A 27,803-nucleotide genomic window follows, 5' to 3' on the forward strand; every position below is an offset into this window, starting at 1 on the left:
CTTGGGTGAGTCCATTCCTGGATCTGAATCTGGGCCTAGTCCTGAGACACAAAAGCCTAACTTGGAAATTATAGGAAAGCAGTCTGCAAATAAACATTTAAAGAACCGAGAGAGGGATCTGGGTACCGCTCGTACTTCTGATGGAAGTGCTTCTGACCTTCCCTAAAGCCAACAGCTATTTCTGTTTGTTTGTCCTCCAAGCACAATTGCATCCCGGCTCTTGTCTTCTGGGTGGCTCTTCATTCCTCTGGTAGAACTCCAAGGGCTGCGGAGCATACAGTCTCCGTCGTCGTCTCACAAAGTCAAGTGAGGACACTTCTCCTTGACTTAGAGGGCCCTAGCCATTTTCATTACTTTCTGCAATTTCTCGTCATTTCGTTGCTTTGCTCCTTCTACTCTACCCTGTTTGGTGGTATTATTCTCCAGCTTTGCAATCCGGCTCCATTGCACTGTATTGTTCTGGGAGATTGCATGTATTAGCAGGAGTGAGTTAAGGATTTACAGGGCACGTAGCATGAGAGCCAGTTTAAGGATTTGTGGAGCCCTAAAGGTAAAGGTATCCCCTGTGCAAGCACCGGGTCATGTCTGACCCTTGGGGTGACGCCCTCAAGCATTTTCATGGCAGACACAAAAACCAACTCTTCCTCTTTCCTACTTTCCTGAAACATGGGCATGGTGCTAATTTAGGGAACAATGCTCAGAAAAGTCACTAGTTTGGGGAACAGCACTAAGAAAAGCCACTGAATATTACTGCCATGTGCACTGGCAGTCTTCAAGCAAAGATTGGATACACACTTTTCTTGGATGCTTTAGGATGCTTTGGGCTGATCCTGCGTTGAGCAGGGGGTTGGACCAGATGGCCTGTATGGCCCCTTCCAACTCTGTGATTCTATGATTCTAAGATACGATGAGGCAATAATAATTGCTTGTTAGTCTTCTTAAAAAAAAGAAGAAGAAGCAGAAATAAAACAGCCAAAGTTTGAGCGGAAGGCCAAAAAACCCCAATCCAATAAACTTGTATAACTTGCCTATCGATGCCGTTCTTATTTGGATCAAGATGGGATGCTTATGGGCATAATTTGCAGGACTAATTGACCTTTCCACTCCTCTGCTCAGCCTAAAACTTGAGAGAGCAGAGCGATGTGCAGCATCTCTTTCCTACTGTTTAATAGCCTCCTTCGTTGGCTGCCTGCTCTCACGCCTCTGGCGTCTGCGTCCCCAGAGCATCACCATTCTCTCCCCCCCACCCCAGTCAAATCAAGGCCATCGGAAGCAGGCTAAGGACAATAAACTCTGGGGAGGTCAGGGGACACTGGTGAGAACACCAATGTGCAGCCCCTCATCTGGAAACATTAACCATGCTCCAAAGCACTTTCCTGGAAGCTGAAGTCTCCTTGTAACAAACGCGACACCCCCTCTAGCTACAAGACTTTAAGGCTCCTTAATGGAGGATCAAGGAAATGTGCCAGATAGAGAAAGAAAGACAGCATGTACAGCGTGTTTAATGGCCCATAAAATTCATGGAACCGTAAGCCACAGAAAGGAACGCCTTTTTGCTAGTTTCAAGACAGAACCCGGCAAATCGGTGAGTCAGAAAAGAACAACCCATCTAATCCAACCTAAGGCTAGAAGACATAACCGAAGCTGCTAAACACATAAGCTTCTGGAATTCAGGCGTCAATTCATGAACGTGGGCATGGCAAAGCAACAGACCCACCCGTTCCAAATGCCACTTGGACGGGGGATCCAAAGGTCATGTATTATAAATTGTTAGGGTGAGAGATTGGAACCCGGCATTTCAAATCACACCACACTACACTGGAGATAAACATGATGTTAATATCTGCAGGCCCTGGGTAGCCCTGGATTGGCTGATCGCATCGGATTGTGGAAGCTAAGCTGGGTCAGCCTTGGCTAGGATTTGGATGGGAGACGACACCAAGGAAGTCCAGTGTTGCTGCATAGAGGTAGCCTATGGCAAACCACGCCTGTTCGTTTCTGGCCTTGAAAACCGACAGGGTTGCCATTACTTGGCTGCATCTTGACACACTTTCTACCCCCACACTGGAGAGCATGGTGTTATCACAAAGATGGGTGGGTGAGGAGGAAGAGTTAACAGTTCAACCTCTCCCAGAGGACCAAAGGATTTGGACTAGAGGGTTTCAGTCAACTGCAGCCTGATCCTATGTATATGTCCTGAAGGGAATGCTTGCTGAATTCAGTAGGGCAGTGGTCCCCAACTTTTTTATCACCGGGGACCGGTCAACGCTTGACAATTTTAATGAGGCCTGGTGGTGGTGGTCTTTTGCTAAGGGACTTCACCGCTGCCGCCTGAGCCCCTGCTCCACTTGCTTTCCCACCGGCGCCCCTGACTTCCCGCTGCCCACTGGGGGGTGCTGCCAGCAGCAGCCGTGCAGTGCCACACCAAGGGGGAGCCCCAGCCATGGCGGCCACCGGAGAGCACCAAAGGTGGCAGAGTGGCAGGGCAGCTCCCAAGACAGCAGCCGAGGAGGACGAGGACGAGGACGAGGACATGCAATGGCACGGTACCAACTGATCCATGGACCGGTCCCGGTCTACAGACCATGGGTTGGGGACTGCTGCAGTAGGGTATTACTTCTGAGTAAGTGTCTGTAGGACTGAGGCTTTGAAGTTTTAAATGGTCCTGATCCTAACAGTGTGACTGCGGTGAATTAAAACAATAGGGGAGAAATCTCTCTTACATCTAAGTATTCGGGACTAATGACTATCTAATGACTATAAATTTGACTAACAGCTAATTTATGTAGTCTTTCATGCCAACCTGTAAAAATAAATTTGAAATATCAGCAAATGCAAAAAAAAAATTTTTTTTTAAACCAAAAACATAAAACCTAAAACAGAATTAAAACTCATTGTTAAAACACCGTATGAAAAAAATTCATCACTTATTTCAGAGGAGATACTTTCCATCCTATGTATATACTGCGCAATTTAATAGCAGCAGTGTGGAGAGCTGCTTGACTGTTTTCATCATTAAGGGTTTTTTTAACCAAGGAAAGACTTTGGAGTCTCTTAAGAATTGGCGGTATTAAATTGCCTCTGATGGTTTTGCAGATAGGATAGTGTAATAATACATGCTCTATTGTTCCCGTCTGGCCACTAGCACATGGACATAGTCTCTGTGACAGAGGATCATGATCGTATCTGGGCAGCACAACCAGGTGTAATGTATTTTATATTATTTTAGTCTGTTGTGACCTGCCCCAGGGCCTTCGGGTGAAGGTGTGGGATATAAATTCCTATATAAAATAAATAGGAAAAAATAAAACCTTGGGCCAGTCACTCTCTCTCAGCCTAGCCTACCTCACAGGGTTGTTTCTGAGGAGAAAAGGGAGGAGAGGAGAATGACGTTAACCTCTTTGGGGAGAAAAGCAGGACATTAAGTGAAGAAAAAAAATAAAGAAACATACTAACCTGCTTGATTTTTCTTCTCTAGGGCAGTCCAGTCTTTGTGTACCTGCTATGCAGATTTCCCCGTATTGTTTCCTGAAGAAAGGTCTTGCTGGTGCTATACTAAATGGATTCCCCCCTCCCTGGTTTAATAGTTGGGCTTCAGGTGAGTTGCCTTTCTGCTGTTGAACATGATGCTCTTTCAGAGGGCAGGATGCTGTTTCTGCTGGCTGCAGAGGAAAGGACACGCAGTAATGGGTTTAAACTTCAAGTACAACGATATAGTCTAGATATCAGGAAAAAACATTTTCCCAGTCAGAGTAGTTCAGCAGTGGAATAGGCTGCCTAAGGAGGTGGCAGTCTTCAAGCAAAGGTTGGATACACACCTTTCTTGGATGCTTTAGGATGCTTTGGGCTGATCCTGCGTTGAGCAGGAGGTTGGACTAGATGGCAGTAGTACTAAGGGTGTACCATTCATCATGACAGGTGCCCCAGCCAATGAGCGTGCAGTATTTTCTGACCAATGAGAGCGCAGAGGAGGCGGGACTAAGGCGGATGTAAGGGCCTGCCCACGTGGTCAGGTTGGCCCCTCCCCCCTGAAAAAATGGGAGGGGTTGGAATTATGTCTTGTTGTAGCCTGAGTCTTGGTTTAATTAAGCAGATTAATTTTGGATCTTTGATACTGAAAAACCACCCCTGCGGGGCGGGTAGGTGTAAGGATATTACAAGCAGAGTCTCCTAGAACAAGCACCTGAGAGAAAAGCCGATCAGAATGCCCCTGTAGATGGTGCTGTATTTTTTATCCTTGTTAATTTCAAAGTATCATAGCTCGCTTAAAAAATAGGCAGAATGATTTTAGATCTTTGATGCTAAAAACCAACCCTGCAGGGCGGGCTCTTGTAAGGATTTACAAGAAGTGTCTCCCCCTGCAGAAGCACATAGGGCGAAAAAGCAATCACGATGTCCCATAGTTGGTACTTGGACATTGCTCAAAGTTTTTATCCTTGTTAATTTCAAAAGTATCATAGCCTGCATAAAATAAGCAGATTAATTTGGGATCTTTGATGCTAAAAAACAAAACAAAAACATCCCACAACAGTGCTGCCTGCTGTACAGTTTTACACATAGGGAGTGCTCTGGGTCTCTAAAGGGGTTCTCTGTGTGGCTGGAAGAAGTCTCAGAGAGTGTGCCACGGGGGCTGGTTGGTGGAGTGTTGTAGCTTGAGTCATGGTTTATTTAAAATAAGCAGATTAATTTTGGATCTTTGATGCTAAAAAACCAATCCTGCAGGGTGGGCTCTTGTAAGTATTTACAAGAAGAGTCTCCCTGCAGAAGCACATAGGGCGAAAAGCGATCATGATGTCCGAATTTGGTTCTTGGACATAGCCCAAAGTTTTTTATCTTTGTTAATTTTAAACGTATTATAGTTTAATTAAAATAATCAGGTTAATTTTGGATCTTTGATGCTAAAAGCCAGCCCTGCAGAGCAGGCTGTTGTACAGTTTTATACATAGGGAATGCTCTGGGACTCCAAAGGGGTTCTCTGTGTGACCGGAAGAAGTTTCAGAGAGTGTGGCAGGGGATGGTAGGTGGGGGTTTTTTTGGGGGGGGCTCGGGGGGTGCATTTCTTCCCTTCTACACTCAGTATCCAACTATGGCTTGATTAAAATAACAAAATGAATAAATTTTGGATCTTTGGTGCTAAAAGCCAGCCCTGCAGAGTGGACTGTTGTATGGTTTTACACATAAGGAGTGCTCTGGGACTCCAAAGGGGTTCTCTGTGTGGCTGGAAAAGTCTCAGAGTGTGTGCCAGGGGTGCTAGGAAGGGTTTTTTTTTTTTTTGGAGCTCCAGGAGCGCGCATGCTACCAGCATTTAAACGTGCTAACGAGCGTGCCTTTCAAATGGGAGAGAGGGAAGGCATCCAGGGTGCTTTCTGCTACTGCAGAACCCATTGCCCCCATGGAAACCACACCAGTATATCTACTGCAGAGTCAGGATGAATATATATATTTCTGTTCAAACACATAGCTCTCAGCCTGTATGATCTGGCTTTCTAAGGAATTGCTCAGCCAGTTTGCCTACTGAATAGCTCACATATGTCAGAAAGGAAAAGGCTGGTTAGGCTCCGCCCCCCTCCCCTCGAAACGTCAGGGAGTGTTGATTGTGGCTTGCTGGAGCTTGGGTGTCCAGCGAGTGTGTTTCGATGTGATTAGTAGAAGGGTGGGGTACGACTAATGGTTTTTTTCTTCTATCGTGGGGGGATATCTGATCATTCGTGGAATATTATATAGGAATTTCTGAGTGCACTCTTAAAACAGACCAACATGGAGTTTTTTATTCTTGTTAATTTCAAAAGTGGCAGGCCTTCCCCCCCCCCCCGCCCCCCCCCGATACACAGAGCCTGTAAGCAACTGACTGTATATAGTCAACGATGTGAGAGCCTCTGAGTTGACTGATTTATTTTTGGAGGGTGGGTGCCCAGGGAGATTCACAATATAAAGAAAATACATAAAATATATCACATAAAATACATACAAAAGCAAATTTTAAAACCACAATTTAGGACTACTTTAATCCGATGGAATCCTAAGTAAAGCCGACAGCTGCCTAGTAAGGTCCAAAAGCGGGAGGTTCAAGTGTACAACCCAGAGGAGATTGTTCCACAAGTGTGGGGCTGCTGCCGAAAAGGCCCTTTTTTCATGTAACCACCAAATAAGCTTCTTTGGTTACTGAGACAACCAGACAGGCCTCTCCCAGTGATCTTAATTCCAGGACTGAGTTTTTCTATGCAGCGGTATATTTTGTGTACAAGGAAGCCTTCAGACGTGTGAGCTCTCACTTGCTGTCTGCCATGGTAAGCCACATGGAGGATCACCATCTCACTGAGAAGATTTAGATCTACATACTAGGGAAGGTCTTGTCATTGGAACACAAACTCAATAATTTGGCTCTCAAAAGCTGCTAAAGGGGATCTGATGTGGACTTGAGCCGTGCAAAACTTGTCCCAAAGTTGTTTCACTAATTAAAACAACAACAACAAAAATGCCCTTCTCCAAGCCTGGATGTGTGTGTGTGTGGGGGGGGGGGGGGGTTGAGCATAATACAGATACCTGTATTTTTCCTATACCAGGACTTAATGGACCTAGGGAGGGGTGGGAAAGTTCCAATGGGGTAAATAACAGATGGAAAGGAGAAAGTTCCTCATTACCACAACACGAGTCTAGTCACACACACTCTACTTCTATCTAGGGTCGAATTACATGCTCAGTTTTCTGGTCTGTGCCTGTTTTCCTAGATGCTATTCCTGGGACATCTCTTGTCACCCTACAAAAAGCAGCCCCCCCCTTCCCCCATATGTGTACTTTTGTTTTATAGTCTTGTGTTAATGCCACATCTCATACTGGTGAAATTCACAAAATAATAAATACCACAACATAGACAGAGTGTAAAAGAGCACCCCCCTCACCCCCCCACAAAATATTCTCAACACAGCGTGTTTAATCAAGAATATTATTTATTTATTTGGATTTTTATACAATGTTTAAACAAAGTTATACCTGATAACAGCAATGTTCCTACACGTTCTGAAAACCTGCTGTCAGCAATCTGAACATAAGTTTGATCAGATATACAACGTTAGGGCAACTCAGACCGTCAGTTCGGTATAGAGGTCTCCAACATAGCCTGACAATCATGTCTTTTAAATTTTCTAAGGGAATGCTCAGTGCAAGCAGGTGTGGACAGACAGTTCTCTGTACAACAGGGTGCCTTCTAAAAATGCTTTTTCAATGGCACTTCAGGTTGCTTTAGAACAAAGTAGGGTTGATGGGGGAACATTAAGTGCCATTTCGCACGGGGATCTTTGTTGCAAATTGGTCACTGAATGAAAAATCGCCATTTAAAATAGTGGAATTCGTCGTTTTGCACACCTGGCTTTGTAGTGGAATCAGTTGCGTTTTTTAGCGTTTCCCACAGGCTTCCGGTCTCGGCAGAAATCGCTAGAAAGGAAGCGCTATTGCCAAGCTCGTCCCGCCCCTGGCCGTCAAGCAGCCAATGGGCAGCCGTTAGCATGCTCCCAAACAGCCCCTTTCCCTTTAAGAAAGGTTTTTAAAAAAAAAAACAGACCCATAGCAACGAATCTAGGTAGATTCGTTGCTACGGAGAGACCCATCCAGCTGCCTAATGTGAGCTGTCGTTTGATTGTATGATTGTTTGCACGCTGCCTCGAGTGATAAAAAAAAAATCCCCCCCCCCTTCTCACGGGCGCGATTTTCGGCTGAATTTATGTGTAAAAAATAAAGGGACTTTATTTCAGCAAACGGGCTTTTAAGTGGTTTGTGCTTAGTGACTAAAGGTAAAGGACTGAAGCCAGGGAAGCCTCTAAACAGAAAGAGGCTCGCCGGTGCGTTTATCCCCGCTCGCTCGGAGAAAAAAAAATGGCGATCGCTTCGCCGGAAGTTTGGAGGAGAGAGCCAGGGGGAGGGACTTTGAAGAACCAGCAACAATGGTAACGCACAGGTCTTTAGCGCTAGTGTTGCAGATTGGTTGCAGGAGTGTATCGCTATCCGGAGGGTGAATCCACTTTTCTGGATTCCCCTGAAAGCGCCACAACGAAGCGCTTTTGGCGGGTCGGTTTCAGGATTGTTGCAGATTGTCTACGACGTCGTGGGTTATGGCAAATTAGTAGCGTTTCCAATTAGCAACCATTGTGCTATTTTGAAGCCGTGCGAAATGGCCCCAAGATTCCGTTATTTTAGCTGATGTGTAAGGGGGTGTGGTGGGAATAGGCAGAGGCCTCAGGGGCTGTTTTAGTACTGATAAGAGATCCCGCCTAGAAAAGCTGGGTGTGTGTCTTAACGGTTCCTCCACTGTGCCCTGGCCTCTGGGGGAAAAAAAAAACAGGCCATCCCCCCCCCCAACACCCTTCAAACACAATAATGGGTTTGCAAAACTTCGAGCTCTCCCCCCCCCTACACAGAACCCTGAAATTTAAGATTCGGTTATTTTAATAATTGGATATACATTCAGCTAAACTATTAATGTGTAATGTCCATTACAGCCCCTTGATATTTCACCACAACAGGAGGTTCCAGAGACCAGAGTGGTAGACATGGATCCTGCAAACTCTTCTCTGGTATGGAGCAGTTACATCCTTCAGTTTAGCATGCCTCAAAAGGGTGTGTTGCAAGGGGGCTACAATTGTTTGTGTGTGTGTGTGTGTGTGGTGGGGGGGGGAATTAAATGAAAAATGCTTGCTTTTCATTTGCACTTTGGGTTGCTTTAGAACAAACCATGAGTTGAGGGGAATCCTGCTAATAAGATAATAGCCAGTCAAGGACTTTCATACATAGGGACTGAGTATCTACCGTAAAGCACTGTTGGCACAGCAGCACTGACATTGCAGGCTCACACTGTTTTTACCCCCATTCTCCTGTTAAAGCTCAGACGATTTGTTTACTCAGACTGACTGCGTACACCTAATTCTGCAATGGTAGTTAGAGTGCATCTCAAAACATCTATTTCAGTAAAGGAAATCATAAATCTGTAGCTTATGTTTCCTATGCACATTACCTATTTGAGACATTGCTTACCATGAGAGTGATCCGTTGAGGGCTACAACTGACACAAGCATCAGCTTAAAAAAATCAAAAATCAAAAAAGGACCCCCCGTGATACCAATAGTCTATGGAAAATCACAGTATTAGTGTTTTTCTTTGGTATAACTGGAGAGCAGGTAGCATCTCGGGTGGTTTTTTGGAATTTGTCTCTTTCTTGTCCCCCAAAATGAAGTGAGGTGCGGGTTACTGAGTTTTATATTGTAGACTTTAAGATTCAATTATTTTAATAATTGGGTATGCATTCACCTAAACTTTGAATTCCATTAGTAGATATCCAGGCAGTCTCAAATGCAACCTTACCACGTGTCTAAAAGCAGTTTGCGGATCTGAAGGAGTAAGAGTTTAAAGAGAAACTGTCACGTGTGAAAAATTTTCCTCCTGGCCTTTCTTAGCATTTTTTTGGATATAAAATTATCGACTTGCTTGTCACTAATCAAGACTTCTGTGAGGACACCCGAGGTAAAGATTTTTTTCAACAGGTGTCTTCAAACAGCAACTTCAGCCTTTAAATACACGTATTCTCTGAATTCTGGTATTTGCTTTCAGGTTACAAAAAAAAAATTTGAACTGTGTAGAACATTAGAAATTTAGAAGTAAGGGCTTTAGTTCTGGTCACCCAGCATTGTGAAGCATCTATGTTCATTATAGGACTTGATATTTCATCACATTAAGGGGTTTCATACCTTTTTGATGATCGACAGAATTGTGTCATACCAGTAATATTATGCAACCGGCATGTATAAATGCATATTAAAAGATCATTTGTATAAAATAAAGTCACTCGGACCCTGGCTGACCTGTGATTTCACTGAGACAGGAAGATGTGTAAGGATGTGTGGTGGGATGAGAGAAGAGTAATATTCATGTTTCTGGAAAGTATCGATAAGCATTCCCCCCTGGAAAAAACAGGATGCATGTATTCGCAGTTCCTCTAGCGTGTCTGCCCTCTGAAAACAGCCGCTCCCCACCCCACCCACTCCAAACACAAGAGGGGCTTTGCAATTCCTGCTCTCTGTACATTGTACTCTGAAATGAAGTGCAGTGGGGGTTTGTTGTTGTTGTTGTTAGTTGCGAAGTCGTGTCCATCCCAGTGCAACCCCATGGACAAGGATCCTCCAGGCCTTCCTGTCCTCTACAACTCCCCAGAGTCCATTTAAGCTCGCACCTACTGCTTCAGTGACTCCATCCAGCCACCTCATTCTCTGACGTCCCCTTCTTCTTTTGCCCTCCATCGCTCCCAGCATTAGGCTCTTCTCCAGGGAGTCCTTCCTTCTCATGAGGTGGCCAAAGTATTTGAGTTTCATCTTCAGCAGTGGGGATTATTGAGTCTTAAATCGTAGACTTTCAGTTATTTTAATAATAATCGGGTATGCATTCACCTAAATTTTGAATTCCCTTATTAAATATCCAGGCAGTCTGAAATGCATCTGTACCGCATGTTTAAAAGCAGTTTGTAGATCTGAAGGAGTAACATCTTAAAGAGAAACTGTCATGGGTGAATATTTCCCCCCTGTACTTTCCTTTCTTAGCATTTTTTTTTCCGAGGGGGGGGCTATACAATTGTCAATTTGCTTCTTCAGTAAAGGAATTTAATCACTAATCAAGACTTCTGTGAGGAAAGCGGAGGCAGAGAGGGCCCCCTGACTGCAGCCCCCCTGCCCCCTGATCCTAATGATTATAGTTAGACATCAGAAAAAGTCATCCTCTTTTCGATTTTTTTTTTTGGTCTCTTTTTCTCGGTTTCAGCATTATGTTGTATAAACGCTTCACGTGCATCCAAAACCATTCTCAAATATCATTATTTAAAATAATTTATAATTCTGCAAACTTCTTTCGTGCCATGGCCCTTCAATATGTGGGACAAATCTAATCTTTTTCTCCTCACTTTTGTATTCTGGATTATTTTATCTAATTAGCTGCCATTTGTGATAGTTTACTTGAGTCCCTTATTGTAAAGAAGAGTTTACTTAACTCTTCTAATGTAAATTAGACTCTTCTACCACATATGTATAGCGACGAAATAGCACAATAACCTTATGCATAATAAATTATTTCATTAGTTTGGAATAATTAACATTGGCCAATACATTGGAGGAAGCCAACCTTTTATTATTATTCAGCCACCCTGATTTTAACGCTTTCTAAACATAGGAGTAATAATTTGCAGTTGGATCATTAAATCTACAGGTAACATTTTTTAAATATAATTCCTAAGAAATGTCTGGCTAAAATGCGTAGGGACTGTTGTAAGAATAGGCCAATAGCAAGGCTGTTTGCATTAAGTGATCTTGAGTGCGCATTAGTGAGACAACATGAGGCTCTTACATACCCTTGCTCTAACAGTTCCCAAAACAAGATTATTTATTTATTTATTTATTATTTTACCAAACACCTAATGCTTTCTAAGGAGGGCCCGTGGTCATTGTTTGTTTATCTCGAATTGTGTCAAGCTGAATAACGTTGATATCACAGTATGCTTGGGTGAACGTTGAACCTTATCTGCTTTCTTTTGCAAAACACAGAAACATTATCAGGAAAACATGTTCCTTCACGTTTTCTAGTGTCCCTGGTTTCTGAAATGACCAAACACCCCCCCACACACACACACAACTCTCCTTCCCCTTTTGCACAACTGATCGCAGCAAGGCTTCCTTCGCATCCAAATTCATTCTCAAATTCCTCGGGTTAAATAAATTTCAGAGAACTGGCTTAATTATTTACGATTCCCGGCAACCTTCATTTTGTAATATTTCATTTAATCTCCATCTAAATTGGACTAGGTTTCAAGAACCAAATTTACCAGGTTGTGGTCAGAAAAATGTATCCTATGAGCGAGAGAGAACAATTTCCCCATACTTAATTCTAACAGCATATATAATTCTGCAGACTTCTTTCGTGTCGTGCCCTTCAATACGTGGGGCAAATCTAATCTTCTGTACTTACTTGGCGCGTGCCCCCCTGCTGCTTGCCAAGCCCCCCACAAGAATTACCAAGTGTTTGTTCTACTGGATTCTGCAACTTGGCTTAGTAGGTCTTCCACAACCAATATGTTTACAGCTTATAATGCTAAAGGGTGTTCAAATTTGGCTCAAACAGTGTATATACTACTTATTAAAAATGTATCCCCTTTACTGCTGTACAGTTTGTTACACATCTAATTAAAATATAAATAAAATTTATTGATTTATTTATTTATATTTACTTAGGATGTTATATTTATAGAAAGAACAATCTGAGCACATGGTATAAAAATTACCTATCTGGATACCTTAGTATCACCTTTTTGTTATTTGGAACTCATGTTCATTAAATTGTTCAGACAAATTGTAATCTATAGTTTTTTACATAGTAATCCCTGTCAGCCATCACTTCCATATTTTTTCAGTTCCTCAAAGAAGAAGAGTTGCTTCTTATATGCCGCTTTTCCCTACCCGAAGCAGGCTCAAAGCGGCTTACAGTCGCCTTCCCATTCCTCACCCCACAACAGACACCCTGAGAGAGCCCTGATATCACTGCTCGGTCAGAACAGTTTTATCAGAGCCATGGCGAGCCCAAGGTCACCCAGCTGGATGCATGTGGGGGAGCGTAGAATCGAACCCGGCATGCCAGATTAGAAGTCCGCACTCCTAACCACTACACCAAACTGGCTCTGTGTTACAGGTTCCAACAGTATCTCTAACTCATGGATACAACTAGACACAGATCTCCCAAAATGTAAAGCCAAAATTGCTTTACGATCCACATCGCTCTGAATAAAGCCCGATTGGGCATCTGCTGAGCTACTACCCTCAATCCTATGAAACAATTTCAAATCCAAGTGGAGGGGTGAGGTGCATTGAACATGTACTTCTTAGGCGCCTTTCTTTTACAACTACAGCAACAAAGTTTTTATTCTCCCTCTACTCATAGATGCTCCTGAGAATGCAGGCGGAGGAAAAGTCTGATTCCCCCCTATAGTAGCGATCCCCAACCTGTGGGCCGCGGACCACATGTGGTCCTTCGACTAATTGAAGGGGGCCCCCGAAGGACGCCTTCTCCCCCACCCCCGGCTCTTTACAACAGTGGAGGCCAGGGCGCCGGGGCCGCGGTTCCCTCTCCCCGCCCCCCCCCCCCCCCACAGTAAAAAACTTCCCAGACCGCAAGCTTTTACCAAACACCTAATGCTTTCTTGCGGCCTGGGAAGCTTCTTACTGCAGGGGGGGGGGAGAGGGAATCAGGGCCATGGCGCGCATGTGCGCATGCCTGGCCCAGCTGGGGTCGCGCTCGCGCGCTGCGCGGGCGGGACAGTTGCCCTGCCAGTCCCCAGCCGAAAAAAGGTTAGGGACCACTGCTTTACAACACACTTCATTGTTGTGGCATGTCTGTATCTTATTTTGAAGGGATGTTTAAACATTACCATAGCGATCAGGGAGCGTTAGGGCAGTGGTTGAGAGTAGAGGAGTAAACTACCCCCCCCCACCGGGCCTCAGTAAAAGGCGTTGAGTGGTCCCCGGTGAGTGGTCCCCTGCGTTGAGTGGTCCCTGGTGATAAAAAGGTTGGGGACCACTGCCCTATAGAATGGGAAGACCCCCATACTCAAGCAGGTAGGCAAATATTGTGCACGCATATATAGCTTGAGGGGAAGACAACTGAAGCTATCAGTGGTTATTTAGAGAAGTTTTATTATTAAATTTTAAATTTGTAACCTTAAATTTAAAATTTGGAGGTTCTTTTACTTTCTGTGAGCGGTGTCATCCTTTGCAGTGTGCTTATCATAATTGACAGCTCCGGCACCCCTCAAGAAGCTGTACTTTTGATGGTATGATATCTGGTTACAATAGTCACAGCAGTCGCGTTTCACAGGGCAATGTGCCGCCTCGACTATCTGTACAAACAACGTCCAATCCACTTCTTCATCAGAGAGCTGCAACAGAAAAACACAATCCTATTTTTTATTTCTGCCCCACTGCTGAGGAATTCCTGACAGTTAGAGGGGTTTCTCAGTGGAACAGGCTTCCTCGGGAGGTTCTCCATCTTTGGAGATTTTTAAGCAGAGGCTGGAGAGCCATCTGACGGAGAGGCTGATTCTGTGAAGGCTGAAGGGGGTGGCAGGTGACAGTGGGTGAGCGATAGGGTTGTGAGTGTCCTCCATTTTGCGGGGAGGGGGGTTAGACTAGACGGCCCCTTCCAACTCTTATGATTCTATGAATCTATTATTCTTTCTCCTCTTGTCCCATACCCCCTCACTACTAACCCCTTCTCCTAAAAACTGAGCACACTCTGAGTGCTCTTCCTCTTCAGCTGCAGCTTTTCCGCCATCTTGTGAAACTACATTGCACGCTGCTTCTTCAGGCTCACCCCCTTCTTCACGAACAGGCCCTCTCTCCAACTTCATTTCTTCACATCTTGCTTCTTCCATGAGATCCGAATCCATCGGCATGTGCTTCATTTCCTCATTAATTGCCACTTCCATCATGCCAGGGGCATACAGGAGCAGCAGAAGATGCACAAGAACGAGCTTTGTTCAGTTTTAAAGAAAGTCCCCAGTTCAGGGCCTCTCACTCACTGGCACGTGTAAATACGCGGAATGATCCCAGCACGAGGGAGGACCCGGTCTTGAACCTGCTGAGGGGGTCACGGGGCATTTCCTGTGGTATAGCAAACCTCTTCATTATATACAAACTTGAATCGTATTGGTTGTGGAAGACCTACTAAGCCAAGTTGCAGAATCCAGTAGAACAAACACTTGGTAATTCTTGTGGGGGGCTTGGCAAGCAGCAGGGGGGCACGCGCCAAGTAAGTACAGAAGATTAGATTTGCCCCACGTATTGAAGGGCACGACACGAAAGAAGTCTGCAGAATTATATATGCTGTTAGAATTAAGTATGGGGAAATTGTTCTCTCTCGCTCATAGGATACATTTTTCTGACCACAACCTGGTAAATTTGGTTCTTGAAACCTAGTCCAATTTAGATGGAGATTAAATGAAATATTACAAAATGAAGGTTGCCGGGAATCGTAAATAATTAAGCCAGTTCTCTGAAATTTATTTAACCCGAGGAATTTGAGAATGAATTTGGATGCGAAGGAAGCCTTGCTGCGATCAGTTGTGCAAAAGGGGAAGGAGAGTTGTGTGTGTGTGTGGGGGGGTGTTTGGTCATTTCAGAAACCAGGGACACTAGAAAACGTGAAGGAACATGTTTTCCTGATAATGTTTCTGTGTTTTGCAAAAGAAAGCAGATAAGGTTCAACGTTCACCCAAGCATACTGTGATATCAACGTTATTCAGCTTGACACAATTCGAGATAAACAAACAATGACCACGGGCCCTCCTTAGAAAGCATTAGGTGTTTGGTAAAATAATAAATAAATAAATAAATAATCTTGTTTTGGGAACTGTTAGAGCAAGGGTATGTAAGAGCCTCATGTTGTCTCACTAATGCGCACTCAAGATCACTTAATGCAAACAGCCTTGCTATTGGCCTATTCTTACAACAGTCCCTACGCATTTTAGCCAGACATTTCTTAGGAATTATATTTAAAAAATGTTACCTGTAGATTTAATGATCCAACTGCAAATTATTACTCCTATGTTTAGAAAGCGTTAAAATCAGGGTGGCTGAATAATAATAAAAGGTTGGCTTCCTCCAATGTATTGGCCAATGTTAATTATTCCAAACTAATGAAATAATTTATTATGCATAATGTTATTGTACTATTTCGTCGCTATACATATGTGGTAGAAGAGTCTAATTTACATTAGAAGAGTTAAGTAAACTCTTCTTTACAATAAGGGACTCAAGTAAACTATCACAAATGGCAGCTAATTAGATAAAATAATCCAGAATACAAAAGTGAGGAGAAAAAGATTAGATTTGTCCCACATATTGAAGGGCCATGGCACGAAAGAAGTTTGCAGAATTATAAATTATTTTAAATAATGATATTTGAGAATGGTTTTGGATGCACGTGAAACGTTTATACAACATAATGCTGAAACCGAGAAAAAGAGACCAAAAAAAAAAAAAATCGAAAAGAGGATGACTTTTTCTGATGTCTAACTATAATCATTAGGATCAGGGGGCAGGGGGGCTGCAGTCAGGGGGCCCTCTCTGCCTCCGCTTTCCTCACAGAAGTCTTGATTAGTGATTAAATTCCTTTACTGAAGAAGCAAATTGACAATTGTATAGCCCCCCCCCCCCTCGGAAAAAAAAATGCTAAGAAAGGAAAGTACAGGGGGAAAATATTCACCCATGACAGTTTCTCTTTAAGATGTTACTCCTTCAGATCTACAAACTGCTTTTAAACATGCGGTACAGATGCATTTCAGACTGCCTGGATATTTAATAAGGGAATTCAAAATTTAGGTGAATGCATACCCGATTATTATTAAAATAACTGAAAGTCTACGATTTAAGACTCAATAATCCCCACTGCTGAAGATGAAACTCAAATACTTTGGCCACCTCATGAGAAGGAAGGACTCCCTGGAGAAGAGCCTAATGCTGGGAGCGATTGAGGGCAAAAGAAGAAGGGGACGACAGAGAATGAGGTGGCTGGATGGAGTCACTGGAGCAGTAGGTGCGAGCTTAAATGGACTCTGGGCAGTTGTAGAGGACAGGAAGGCCTGGAGGATCCTTGTCCATGGGGTTGCACTGGGATGGACACGACTTCGCAACTAACAACAACAACAACAAACCCCCACTGCACTTCATTTCAGAGTACAATGTACAGAGAGCAGGATTTGCAAAGCCCCTCTTGTGTTTGGAGTGGGTGGGGTGGGGAGCGGCTGTTTTCAGAGGGCAGACACGCTAGAGGAACTGCGAATACATGCATCCTGTTTTTTCCAGGGGGGAATGCTTATCGATACTTTCCAGAAACATGAATATTACTCTTCTCTCATCCCACCACACATCCTTACACATCTTCCTGTCTCAGTGAAATCACAGGTCAGCCAGGGTCCGAGTGACTTTATTTTATACAAATGATCTTTTAATATGCATTTATACATGCCGGTTGCATAATATTACTGGTATGACACAATTCTGTCGATCATCAAAAAGGTATGAAACCCCTTGATGTGATGAAATATCAAGTCCTATAATGAACATAGATGCTTCACAATACTGGGTGACCAGAACTAAAGCCCTTACTTCTAAATTTCTAATGTTCTACACAGTTCAAATTTTTTTTTTGTAACCTGAAAGCAAATACCAGAATTCGGAGAATACGTGTATTTAAAGGCTGAAGTTGCTGTTTGAAGACACCTGTTGAAAATAATCTTTACCTCGGGTGTCCTCACAGAAGTCTTGATTAGTGACAAGCAAGTCGATAATTTTATATCCAAAAAAATGCTAAGAAAGGCCAGGAGGAAAATTTTTCACACGTGACAGTTTCTCTTTAAACTCTTACTCCTTCAGATCCGCAAACTGCTTTTAGACACGTGGTAAGGTTGCATTTGAGACTGCCTGGATATCTACTAATGGAATTCAAAGTTTAGGTGAATGCATACCCAATTATTAAAATAACTGAATCTTAAAGTCTACAATTTAAAACTCAGTAACCCGCACCGCACTTCATTTTGGGGGACAAGAAAGAGACAAATTCCAAAAAACCACCCGAGATGCTACCTGCTCTCCAGTTATACCAAAGAAAAACACCAATACTGTGATTTTCCATAGACTATTGGTATCACGGGGGGTCCTTTTTTGATTTTTGATTTTTTTAAGCTGATGCTTGTGTCAGTTGTAGCCCTCAACGGATCACTCTCATGGTAAGCAATGTCTCAAATAGGTAATGTGCATAGGAAACATAAGCTACAGATTTATGATTTCCTTTACTGAAATAGATGTTTTGAGATGCACTCTAACTACCATTGCAGAATTAGGTGTACGCAGTCAGTCTGAGTAAACAAATCGTCTGAGCTTTAACAGGAGAAGGGGGGTAAAAACAGTGTGAGCCTGCAATGTCAGTGCTGCTGTGCCAACAGTGCTTTACGGTAGATACTCAGTCCCTATGTATGAAAGTCCTTGACTGGCTATTATCTTATTAGCAGGATTCCCCTCAACTCATGGTTTGTTCTAAAGCAACCCAAAGTGCAAATGAAAAGCAAGCATTTTTCATTTAATTCCCCCCACCACCACCACACACACACACACACACACACACACAAACAATTGTAGCCCCCTTGCAACACACCCTTTTGAGGCATGCTAAACTGAAGGATGTAACTGCTCCATACCAGAGAAGAGTTTGCAGGATCCATGTCTACCACTCTGGTCTCTGGAACCTCCTGTTGTGGTGAAATATCAAGGGGCTGTAATGGACATTACACATTAATAGTTTAGCTGAATGTATATCCAATTATTAAAATAACCGAATCTTAAATTTCAGGGTTCTGTGTAGGGGGGGGGGGGGGAGAGCTCGAAGTTTTGCAAACCCATTATTGTGTTTGAAGGGTGTTGGGGGGGGGGGGAATGGCCTGTTTTTTTTTTTCCCCAGAGGCCAGGGCACACTGGAGGAACCGTTAAGACACACACCCAGCTTTTCTAGGTGGGATCTCTTATCAGTACTAAAACAGCCCCTGAGGCCTCTGCCTATTCCCACCACACCCCCTTACACATCAGCTAAAATAACGGAATCTTAGGGCCTTTTCGCACGGGGATCTTTGTTGAAAATTGTTTGCGGAATGAAAAATCGCCATTTAAAATAGTGGAATTCGTCGTTATGTATACCTGCCTTTGTAGTGGAATCAGTTGCGTTTTTTAGCGTTTCCCACAGGCTTCCGGTCTCGGCAGAAATCGCTAGAAAGGAAGCGCTATTGCCAAGCTCGTCCCGCCCCTGGCCGTCAAGCAGCCAATGGGCAGCCGTTAGCATGCTCCCAAACAGCCCCTTTCCCTTTAAGAAAGGTTTTTTTAAAAAAAAACCGACCCATAGCAACGAATCTAGGTAGATTCGTTGCTACGGAGAGACCCATCCAGCTGCCTAACATGAGCTGTCGTTTGATTGTATGATCGTTTGCACGCTGCCTCGAGTGATAAAAAAAAAATCCCCCCCCCTCTCACGGGCCCGATTTTCGGCTGAATTTATGTGTAAAAAATAAAGGGACTTTATTTCAGCAAACGGGCTTTTATGTGGTTTGTGCTTAGTGACTAAAGGTGAAGGACTGAAGCCAGGGAAGCCTCTAAACAGAAAGAGGCTCGCTGGTGCGTTTATCCCCGCTCGCTCGGAGAAAAAAAAATGGCGATCGCTTCGCCGGAAGTTTGGAGGAGAGAGCCAGGGGGAGGGACTTTGAAGAACCAGCAACAATGGTAACGCACAGGTCTTTAGCGCTACTGTTGCAGATTGGTTGCAGGAGTGTATCGCTATCCGGAGGGTGAATCCACTTTTCTGGATTCCCCCGAAAGCGCTACAACGAAGCGCTTTTTGCGGGTCGGTTTCAGGATTGTTGCAGATTGTCTACGACGTCGTGGGTTATGGCAAATTAGTAGCGTTTCCAATTAGCAACCATTGTGCTATTTTGAAGCCGTGCGAAATGGCCCTTAATGTTCCCCCATCAACCCTACTTTGTTCTAAAGCAACCTGAAGTGCAATTGAAAAAGCATTTTTAGAAGGCACCCTGTTGTACAGAGAACTGTCTGTCCACACCTGCTTGCACTGAGCATTCCCTTAGAAAATTTAAAAGACATGATTGTCAGGCTATGTTGGAGACCTCTATACCGAACTGACGGTCTGAGTTGCCCTAACATTGTATATCTGATCAAACTTATGTTCAGATTGCTGACAGCAGGTTTTCAGAACGTGTAGGAACATTGCTGTTATCAGGTATAACTTTGTTTAAACATTGTATAAAAATCCAAATAAATAAATAATATTCTTGATTAAACACGCTGTGTTGAGAATATTTTGTGGGGGGTGAGGGGGGTTGCTCTTTTACACTCTGTCTATGTTGTGGTATTTATTATTTTGTGAATTTCACCAGTATGAGATGTGGCATTAACACAAGACTATAAAACAAAAGTATACATATGGGGGAGGGGGGGGCTGCTTTTTGTAGGGTGACAAGAGATGTCCCAGGAATAGCATCTAGGAAAACAGGCACAGACCAGAAAACTGAGCATGTAATTCGACCCTAGATAGAAGTAGAGTGTGTGTGACTAGACTGGTGTTGTGGTAATGAGGAACTTTCTCCTTTCCATCTGTTATTTACCCCATTGGAACTTTTCCACCCCTCCCTAGGTCCATTAAGTCCTGGTATAGGAAAAATACAGGTATCTGTATTATGCTCAACCCCCCCCCCCACACACACACACACACACACACACATCCAGGCTTGGAGAAGGGCATTTTTGTTGTTGTTGTTTTAATTAGTGAAACAACTTTGGGACAAGTTTTGCACGGCTCAAGTCCACATCAGATCCCCTTTAGCAGCTTTTGAGAGCCAAATTATTGAGTTTGTGTTCCAATGACAAGACCTTCCCTAGTATGTAGATCTAATTCTTCTCAGTGAGATGGTGATCCTCCATGTGGCTTACCATGGCAGACAGCAAGTGAGAGCTCACACGTCTGAAGGCTTCCTTGTACACAAAATATACCGCTGCATAGAAAAACTCAGTCCTGGAATTAAGATCACTGGGAGAGGCCTGTCTGGTTGTCCCAGTAACCAAAGAAGCTTATTTGGTGGTTACATGAAAAAAGGACCTTTTCGGCAGCAGCCCCACACTTGTGGAACAATCTCCTCTGGGTTGTACACTTGAACCTCCCGCTTTTGGTCCTTACTAGGCAGCTGTCGGCTTTACTTAGGATTGCATCGGATTAAAGTAGTCCTAAATTGTGGTTTTAAAATTTGCTTTTGTATGTATTTTATGTGATATATTTTATGTATTTTCTTTATATTGTGAATCTCCCTGGGCACCCACCCTCCAAAAATAAATCAGTCAACTCAGAGGCTCTCACATCGTTGACTATATACAGTCAGTTGCTTTCAGGCTCTGTGTATCGGGGGGGCGGGGGGGGGAAGGCCTGCCACTTTTGAAATTAACAAGAATAAAAAACTTCATGTTGGTCTGTTTTAAGAGTGCACTCAGAAATTCCTATATAATATTCCACGAATGATCAGATATCCCCCCACGATAGAAGAAAAAAACCATTAGTTGTACCCCACCCTTCTACTAATCACATCGAAACACACTCGCTGGACACCCAAGCTCCAGCAAGCCACAATCAACACTCCCTGACGTTTCGAGGGGAGGGGGGCGGAGCCTAACCAGCCTTTTCCTTTCTGACATATGTGAGCTATTCAGTAGGCAAACTGGCTGAGCAATTCCTTAGAAAGCCAGATCATACAGGCTGAGAGCTATGTGTTTGAACAGAAATATATATATTCATCCTGACTCTGCAGTAGATATACTGGTGTGGTTTCCATGGGGGCAGTGGGTTCTGCAGTAGCAGAAAGCACCCTGGATGCCTTCCCTCTCTCCCATTTGAAAGGCACGCTCGTTAGCACGTTTAAATGCTGGTAGCATGCGCGCTCCTGGAGCTCCAAAAAAAAAAAAAAAACCCTTCCTAGCACCCCTGGCACACACTCTGAGACTTTTCCAGCCACACAGAGAACCCCTTTGGAGTTCCAGAGCACTCCTTATGTGTAAAACCATACAACAGTCCACTCTGCAGGGCTGGCTTTTAGCACCAAAGATCCAAAATTTATTCATTTTGTTATTTTAATCAAGCCATAGTTGGATACTGAGTGTAGAAGGGAAGAAATGCACCCCCCGAGCCCCCCCCCAAAAACCCCCACCTACCATCCCCTGCCACACTCTCTGAAACTTCTTCCGGTCACACAGAGAACCCCTTTGGAGTCCCAGAGCATTCCCTATGTATAAAACTGTACAACAGCCTGCTCTGCAGGGCTGGCTTTTAGCATCAAAGATCCAAAATTAACCTGATTATTTTAATTAAACTATAATACGTTTAAAATTAACAAAGATAAAAAACTTTGGGCTATGTCCAAGAACCAAATTCGGACATCATGATCGCTTTTCGCCCTATGTGCTTCTGCAGGGAGACTCTTCTTGTAAATACTTACAAGAGCCCACCCTGCAGGATTGGTTTTTTAGCATCAAAGATCCAAAATTAATCTGCTTATTTTAAATAAACCATGACTCAAGCTACAACACTCCACCAACCAGCCCCCGTGGCACACTCTCTGAGACTTCTTCCAGCCACACAGAGAACCCCTTTAGAGACCCAGAGCACTCCCTATGTGTAAAACTGTACAGCAGGCAGCACTGTTGTGGGATGTTTTTGTTTTGTTTTTTAGCATCAAAGATCCCAAATTAATCTGCTTATTTTATGCAGGCTATGATACTTTTGAAATTAACAAGGATAAAAACTTTGAGCAATGTCCAAGTACCAACTATGGGACATCGTGATTGCTTTTTCGCCCTATGTGCTTCTGCAGGGGGAGACACTTCTTGTAAATCCTTACAAGAGCCCGCCCTGCAGGGTTGGTTTTTAGCATCAAAGATCTAAAATCATTCTGCCTATTTTTTAAGCGAGCTATGATACTTTGAAATTAACAAGGATAAAAAATACAGCACCATCTACAGGGGCATTCTGATCGGCTTTTCTCTCAGGTGCTTGTGCTAGGAGACTCTGCTTGTAATATCCTTACACCTACCCGCCCCGCAGGGGTGGTTTTTCAGTATCAAAGATCCAAAATTAATCTGCTTATTTTAATTAAACCAAGACTCAGGCTACAACAAGACATAATTCCAACCCCTCCCATTTTTTCAGGGGGGAGGGGCCAACCTGACCACGTGGGCAGGCCCTTACACCCGCCTTAGTCCCGCCTCCTCTGCGCTCTCATTGGTCAGAAAATACTGCACGCTCATTGGCTGGGGCACCTGTCATGATGAATGGTACACCCTTAGTACTACTCATGGCCTGTATGGCCCCTTCCAACTCTATGATTCTATGATGAAATTCATAGCAAAAATGTCAGTCCTCTACTCCAAGGATCCTCAAACATCCAGAGCCCGTAGGCGCCTTTGGAATTCTAACATGACATGGCACACTTACATTGGCAAGATTTAAAGAGCTTCCCTCAGCACAGTTGTTTGGGAGATATCAAAATATTCCCTTCAATCTTAGATTTTGCCTGATCTGATAATCTGTTTGAGCCATTAGGACATGTGCGGTTACATTGTAGGTCTTATAGTCAAGCACGTATAGATTTTCTGGAACCGATACTGGATGACAAAAAACAGTCCTCAGACCACAGGAAGTTTAAAACATTATTGGTAGGAGTCAAGTTTTTATTTTCTGGTATATGAAAACACGTGCTGAATTAATGTCCCACGGGTCGATGTTAAGGTTTCAAAGTTTTAATATGTGGTTTTGGTTGGACATTGTAATTGGGAATAGTGTAGTCCATTCCACACAGTGTTAATGTTGCTGAAGTCTTACCATTGTGTAACGCTATTTTTTTAACATTACACACAACATCGTACACAAAACGCAGCACTCCTGCAATACTCCTGCAAAAATCGCTTCACTGTAGTGCTTCTTGGCAAGATTTTTTGAAAACCTAAACCTAAAAAATCTGTTTGACTCTTGAGAACAACCTGCAACATATCCGAAAAAGACATGTGTGTTCTCAATATAGCGGTAGCAAGAATGTCCCTCCCTAAGCTCTCACACCCAAGCTTCCGGCATTGCGATCACCATTTCCCCCCCCCCCTTAAACCGGCAAAAGCAACAAATAAGCGATGCTTCTTTGGCTGAAATCCCTCCACAAGCAATTGTCTGTAAAGTTTCCGAGCACAATACAGCCCCCTGTTCTACACTGCCTGTAATTTCGGCCAGAAATTGCACACTGGGGGAGGGGGGTTAACTTTAAGAGCATGAAAACAGTTAAGCGCCAGCTCCTACGCTAGCGAAAAAGGTCTTTCTGATACATCGAATGAACAAATATGCATTGCTACAGGTGTTTTGGGGGTTTTTAAAAAACAGTTTTTAAAGGGAAACACGAGCACAACAGTTCATTGGCTGTTCTGTTTGATTGACGGCCAGGGGCGGGAGGAAGTGCGGAAAAGTATTGCCTCCTTTGTTGCTATTCTGGTGAGACCGGAAACTTGTGCGTTACGAAAACAGCGCTAGTGGGAGAGCCTTTTCTCTAAGAAAAATGGCTGTGCACGTTACCGAGACCTGCTGCTATTAATTGCAGCGCTTTACGATAGCGCTCTGATTTAGCTACACTGGCAGTTGTGCGGAAATGCCCTGTGTGTATTATTGTTCATATGGTTTGTAGGCTGCAATGAAGAACTCTAAAAAAACAAAATTGCGCTCTTCTACGAGGCATATAGTTGAGGCCAAAACGAGCAAGCGGAGCATAAATTGCCCCCTCCCTCCTTTCCCCTTCCTATTAGGGAAATATTAGTTCTAAAAAAAACCCCACCCCTGAGCAGCCACACTAACTTATCTATGGGAGCACTACTCTTATTACTTGAACTACTGGTTTTTGAATTGTTTTAACGGTTTTTACGTTTTTAAACTGTAAACTGCCCAGAGCCTGCTGTTCAGGGAAGGCTGACCTACAAATTAAATAAAAATAACACAGCCGTAAAATGGCCACCACAGTTGACCCTCAGCCAAATAGTGAAGATTCTTGTGCTGAGGTGGCTGCTGATGTCAAAGAAACTTTTTAAAAAAGCTGTACAGCCAATCAAACCTTCAATGGCCAACTGTAAGCCTTGTGGGGCAGAAGGCCGTTCTTGGCCCTGTCCACTTTCTGAGAACACTTGGTGGGTGTCAGGAATGGGGTCAATGGGCACCATCTTGGGGACCCCTGTTCTATTCAATTTACATGCCCATTTTTAATCTAAACGTGACACTCAACCCAAATTACAATAGAACACTATCTTTGACAGGCTACCTGTTTAAAACACAGATTAGCTGCCTTCAAAATTTTTATTTTCTTTAATCTCAGTAAGCATTTTGGTACATATATAAGTATAATTTTGGAAATAACCACTCTTCTTTCCTTCATCGGGATTCTGTTACATTAACAACTATGAATTTGAAATTAAATGGTAGTTTCCCTCATTGCTCAATTCTGAGCACACAGTAATTTTCCTGGGTGAATATGGAACGTAAACTATCATGCTTCCAACAGATATAAAGGATATCATAATTTGAAATCCCTTGGATGAACTTTCCTTTTAAATGAGCAGGGCCTTTGTCAGTCCAAGAAAGCAGCTGTTGAAACTGCGTCACCTCTCCCTCACCATGTCCCGTTTAACAGATGTGTTAGTGGGACGAAAATAATTCCACAGGGGGCACTCCCTACCACGCCAAAAAAGCTGCAGCTGTTGAATTTCTGCATGGGATGCAGCTGTTACAAGCGTCAAGGCCTGACCAGAACCAGCTGGCAATTCCATTGTTAAGTCATTAACAACAACACTGAAAGGGCAACATACATATAGGGTCTGTTTATCCATATAGCACATGTAGCGCATGCTATGGGTCCTGTGCTTCCAGGGGCCCCATGCGGCGTCTCTCCGTCCCCATGGACAAAGGCCTTAACATCTCTCCTCCCCCCATTTCCCTCTTTAAGGACCCTCAGAGTGACATTCCTTTCCACTGTGGGGGGGGGGCCTCTATCTCCATTCTGGCTGCTCCCACTGCAATTGTACTCTGCTAGGGCCCCGCAAATGCTTAAGCTGGATTTAGTTCTACAGGGCCCTGCCAAAGCCGTAAACTATTCCTGCATACGTATTATTTTGGAATTTATTTCTCATCGGCATTCTTGTTGGATTGTTGTAGTGGAACAAAACTGGAGTCCGGTAGCACCTTAAAGACCAACTATATTTCCACCCAGGGTAGATTCAAGTCTGCAGCCGTGTTGGTCTGAAGCAGCAGAACAAAATCAGAGCCCAGTGGCACCTTTAAGACCAACAAAGTTTTATTCAAAGTATCAGCTTTTGTGTTGTGGAATGGAAGGAATCAGTTCAAACCTATAGGCAAAGTGTGAGTAAATTAACATACAGCACAGTGATTTTTTAAAAAACGAAATTATTAGATTTCTATACTGCCCTCCCAGCGGTATAAAAAGATTCCAGAGACAAATAGGGGGGGAGGGGGAAACAGCAATTTGGATTTGTTGGCATTCACTGGAGACTGAATTGCATGGGAAACATTGTGGATTCAATACCCATGTCTACATAGGGGAATCATGAGCAAATATATACTCAATTTTGCTGACAGCAGTTAACGGAGACCTTGCCCTTATGTGTAGCGTTTTGAAAATGGGCCAGCCTGGTTCGTCCCGGTAGGTTCTCTTGACATTGTAGCAACGCTGACTGACGCCTGTCAATTATATTCTGCGCTACGGGGCTCCCACGAAAGCGCCCAGGGGAGCGCGCTGCACCCTTGCAGCCCTATGCTCAGCCAATCCCACTGGGGCGCGTGCAAGCAAAGAAGCCAGCCAGCCAGCCAGCCCCCGCGATGGGGACCTCTCACCACCACCCCCTCTTGCGCCTCGGTAGCCGAGCGCCGCACCAAGCCAGCGCAAGAGCTTCGGGGGGACGGGTGTTGCTCTGGGGCAGGCTGGCACGCCGGGCGCATGGTCGCCGGGGGCATCGGCCGCAGCCAAAGGGGAACGGACGGGTGGGCGGGGAGAGGTTAGAGCCGGACAGCGCGCTGCCAGCCCAGAGCGGAGTCCTGCTGCTTTCTCCTTCCCCTTCCGCTGCTCTTGCAGGAGGGCCGGCGGCAGGCGGACTCTGTCATTAGCCTCTCCCCCCCCCCCCCCGGGACAGTGTCCCAGCAAGTCCCGTTTCCTCCTCCTCCCCCCTCCCTGCGCTGGGGTGTGTGTGTGTTTGGAGGGGGGGCGCTCGAGGAACCGGGTCTCTTCCTTTCCTCCGCCCTCTTTCCCTGGGTTGACCCCAACTCAGGGAAGAGGAGGGGCCGCCGCTGGGTGGGGCGGGCCGCCTCCCGCCCCCCTGGGCCGAAAGGGTTAAGCGCCGCTGACAACGTCGGCAGCTGAGCCGCGCTGGCCGGAGCCCTCCACATCTGGCGCAGGCGGCGGCGGCGGGGAGGGGGCCCCGGAGCGAGGGGCGCGGGCCGCTTGGCGAGCTCTGAATGGCCCCGGGAAGGCTCGCGGCAAAAGTGGAAGGCTAGGTCGGTATGCTCCCCCCCCACCCCGATTTCCCACCAGAACACGAGCGGGAAAGCAGCCTCGGGGGGGAACTTGGTTTGGGCCACTTCGCTTGGCTGGAGCGCGCTTCTCCTCGCGCCCTTGCTTCGGGCGCCCCTCAATTACAACTTGCTGGGATGGTGGAGCCCTTCCCGGCCTCCCCCTCGGAATGCTCCCGCGGGGGCCGTCCCCGTTACGCGCGAAGCGAAAACGAGGGGGAGACGCGGGACCCGGCTCGCTTGGGTGCAAAAGGGAGCGTGTGGAAAGCCCCCTCCCCGCCGCCCTTCCCCAGCCCCTTGAAGGGGAAGCGCCCCCGGGGCGTGCCAGGCTTTGCTGGGCACAGCAGGGTGAAAGCAGCGGCGCGCCTCGGGAAGGCGAATGCGCTTGTCAGCGCTCGGAAACTTTCAAAGTCGGCTTCGCCCTCGGGGCTCCGGGCCCTCGTTAACGTGCACGCGCCGCTTACCCGGGAGTAAGCGCGGTGGAAGACGCCGAGGCTTACTAATGAGTAGACGGCCGTAGGGGCACGCTGCTCGTCAGCTGAGCGCCTCCGCTGCGCTCCATTCCTCCGGTCTAAACACGT

At 44.9% G+C, this 27,803-nt stretch overlaps 1 protein-coding gene across 2 annotated transcripts in view; it reads left to right on the forward strand.

The window, feature by feature from the left end:
• WIPF1 (WAS/WASL interacting protein family member 1) overlaps positions 1-27,803 on the forward strand; it is a 104,992-nt gene that overhangs the window by 1,383 nt on the left and 75,806 nt on the right. Inside the window, exon 2 of one of the 2 annotated variants that reach the window (XM_077319664.1) lies at positions 3,479-3,598. The gene's annotated coding sequence lies outside the window, so the exon portion shown is untranslated. Of the gene's footprint in view, positions 1-3,478; positions 3,599-27,000; positions 27,208-27,803 lie in introns of those variants that run through there. The other variant, XM_077319663.1, reaches the window with a different exon arrangement.

The sequence above is a fragment of the Paroedura picta genome, chromosome 2 (assembly GCF_049243985.1).
Source record: "Paroedura picta isolate Pp20150507F chromosome 2, Ppicta_v3.0, whole genome shotgun sequence".
NCBI lineage: Eukaryota > Metazoa > Chordata > Lepidosauria > Squamata > Gekkonidae > Paroedura > Paroedura picta.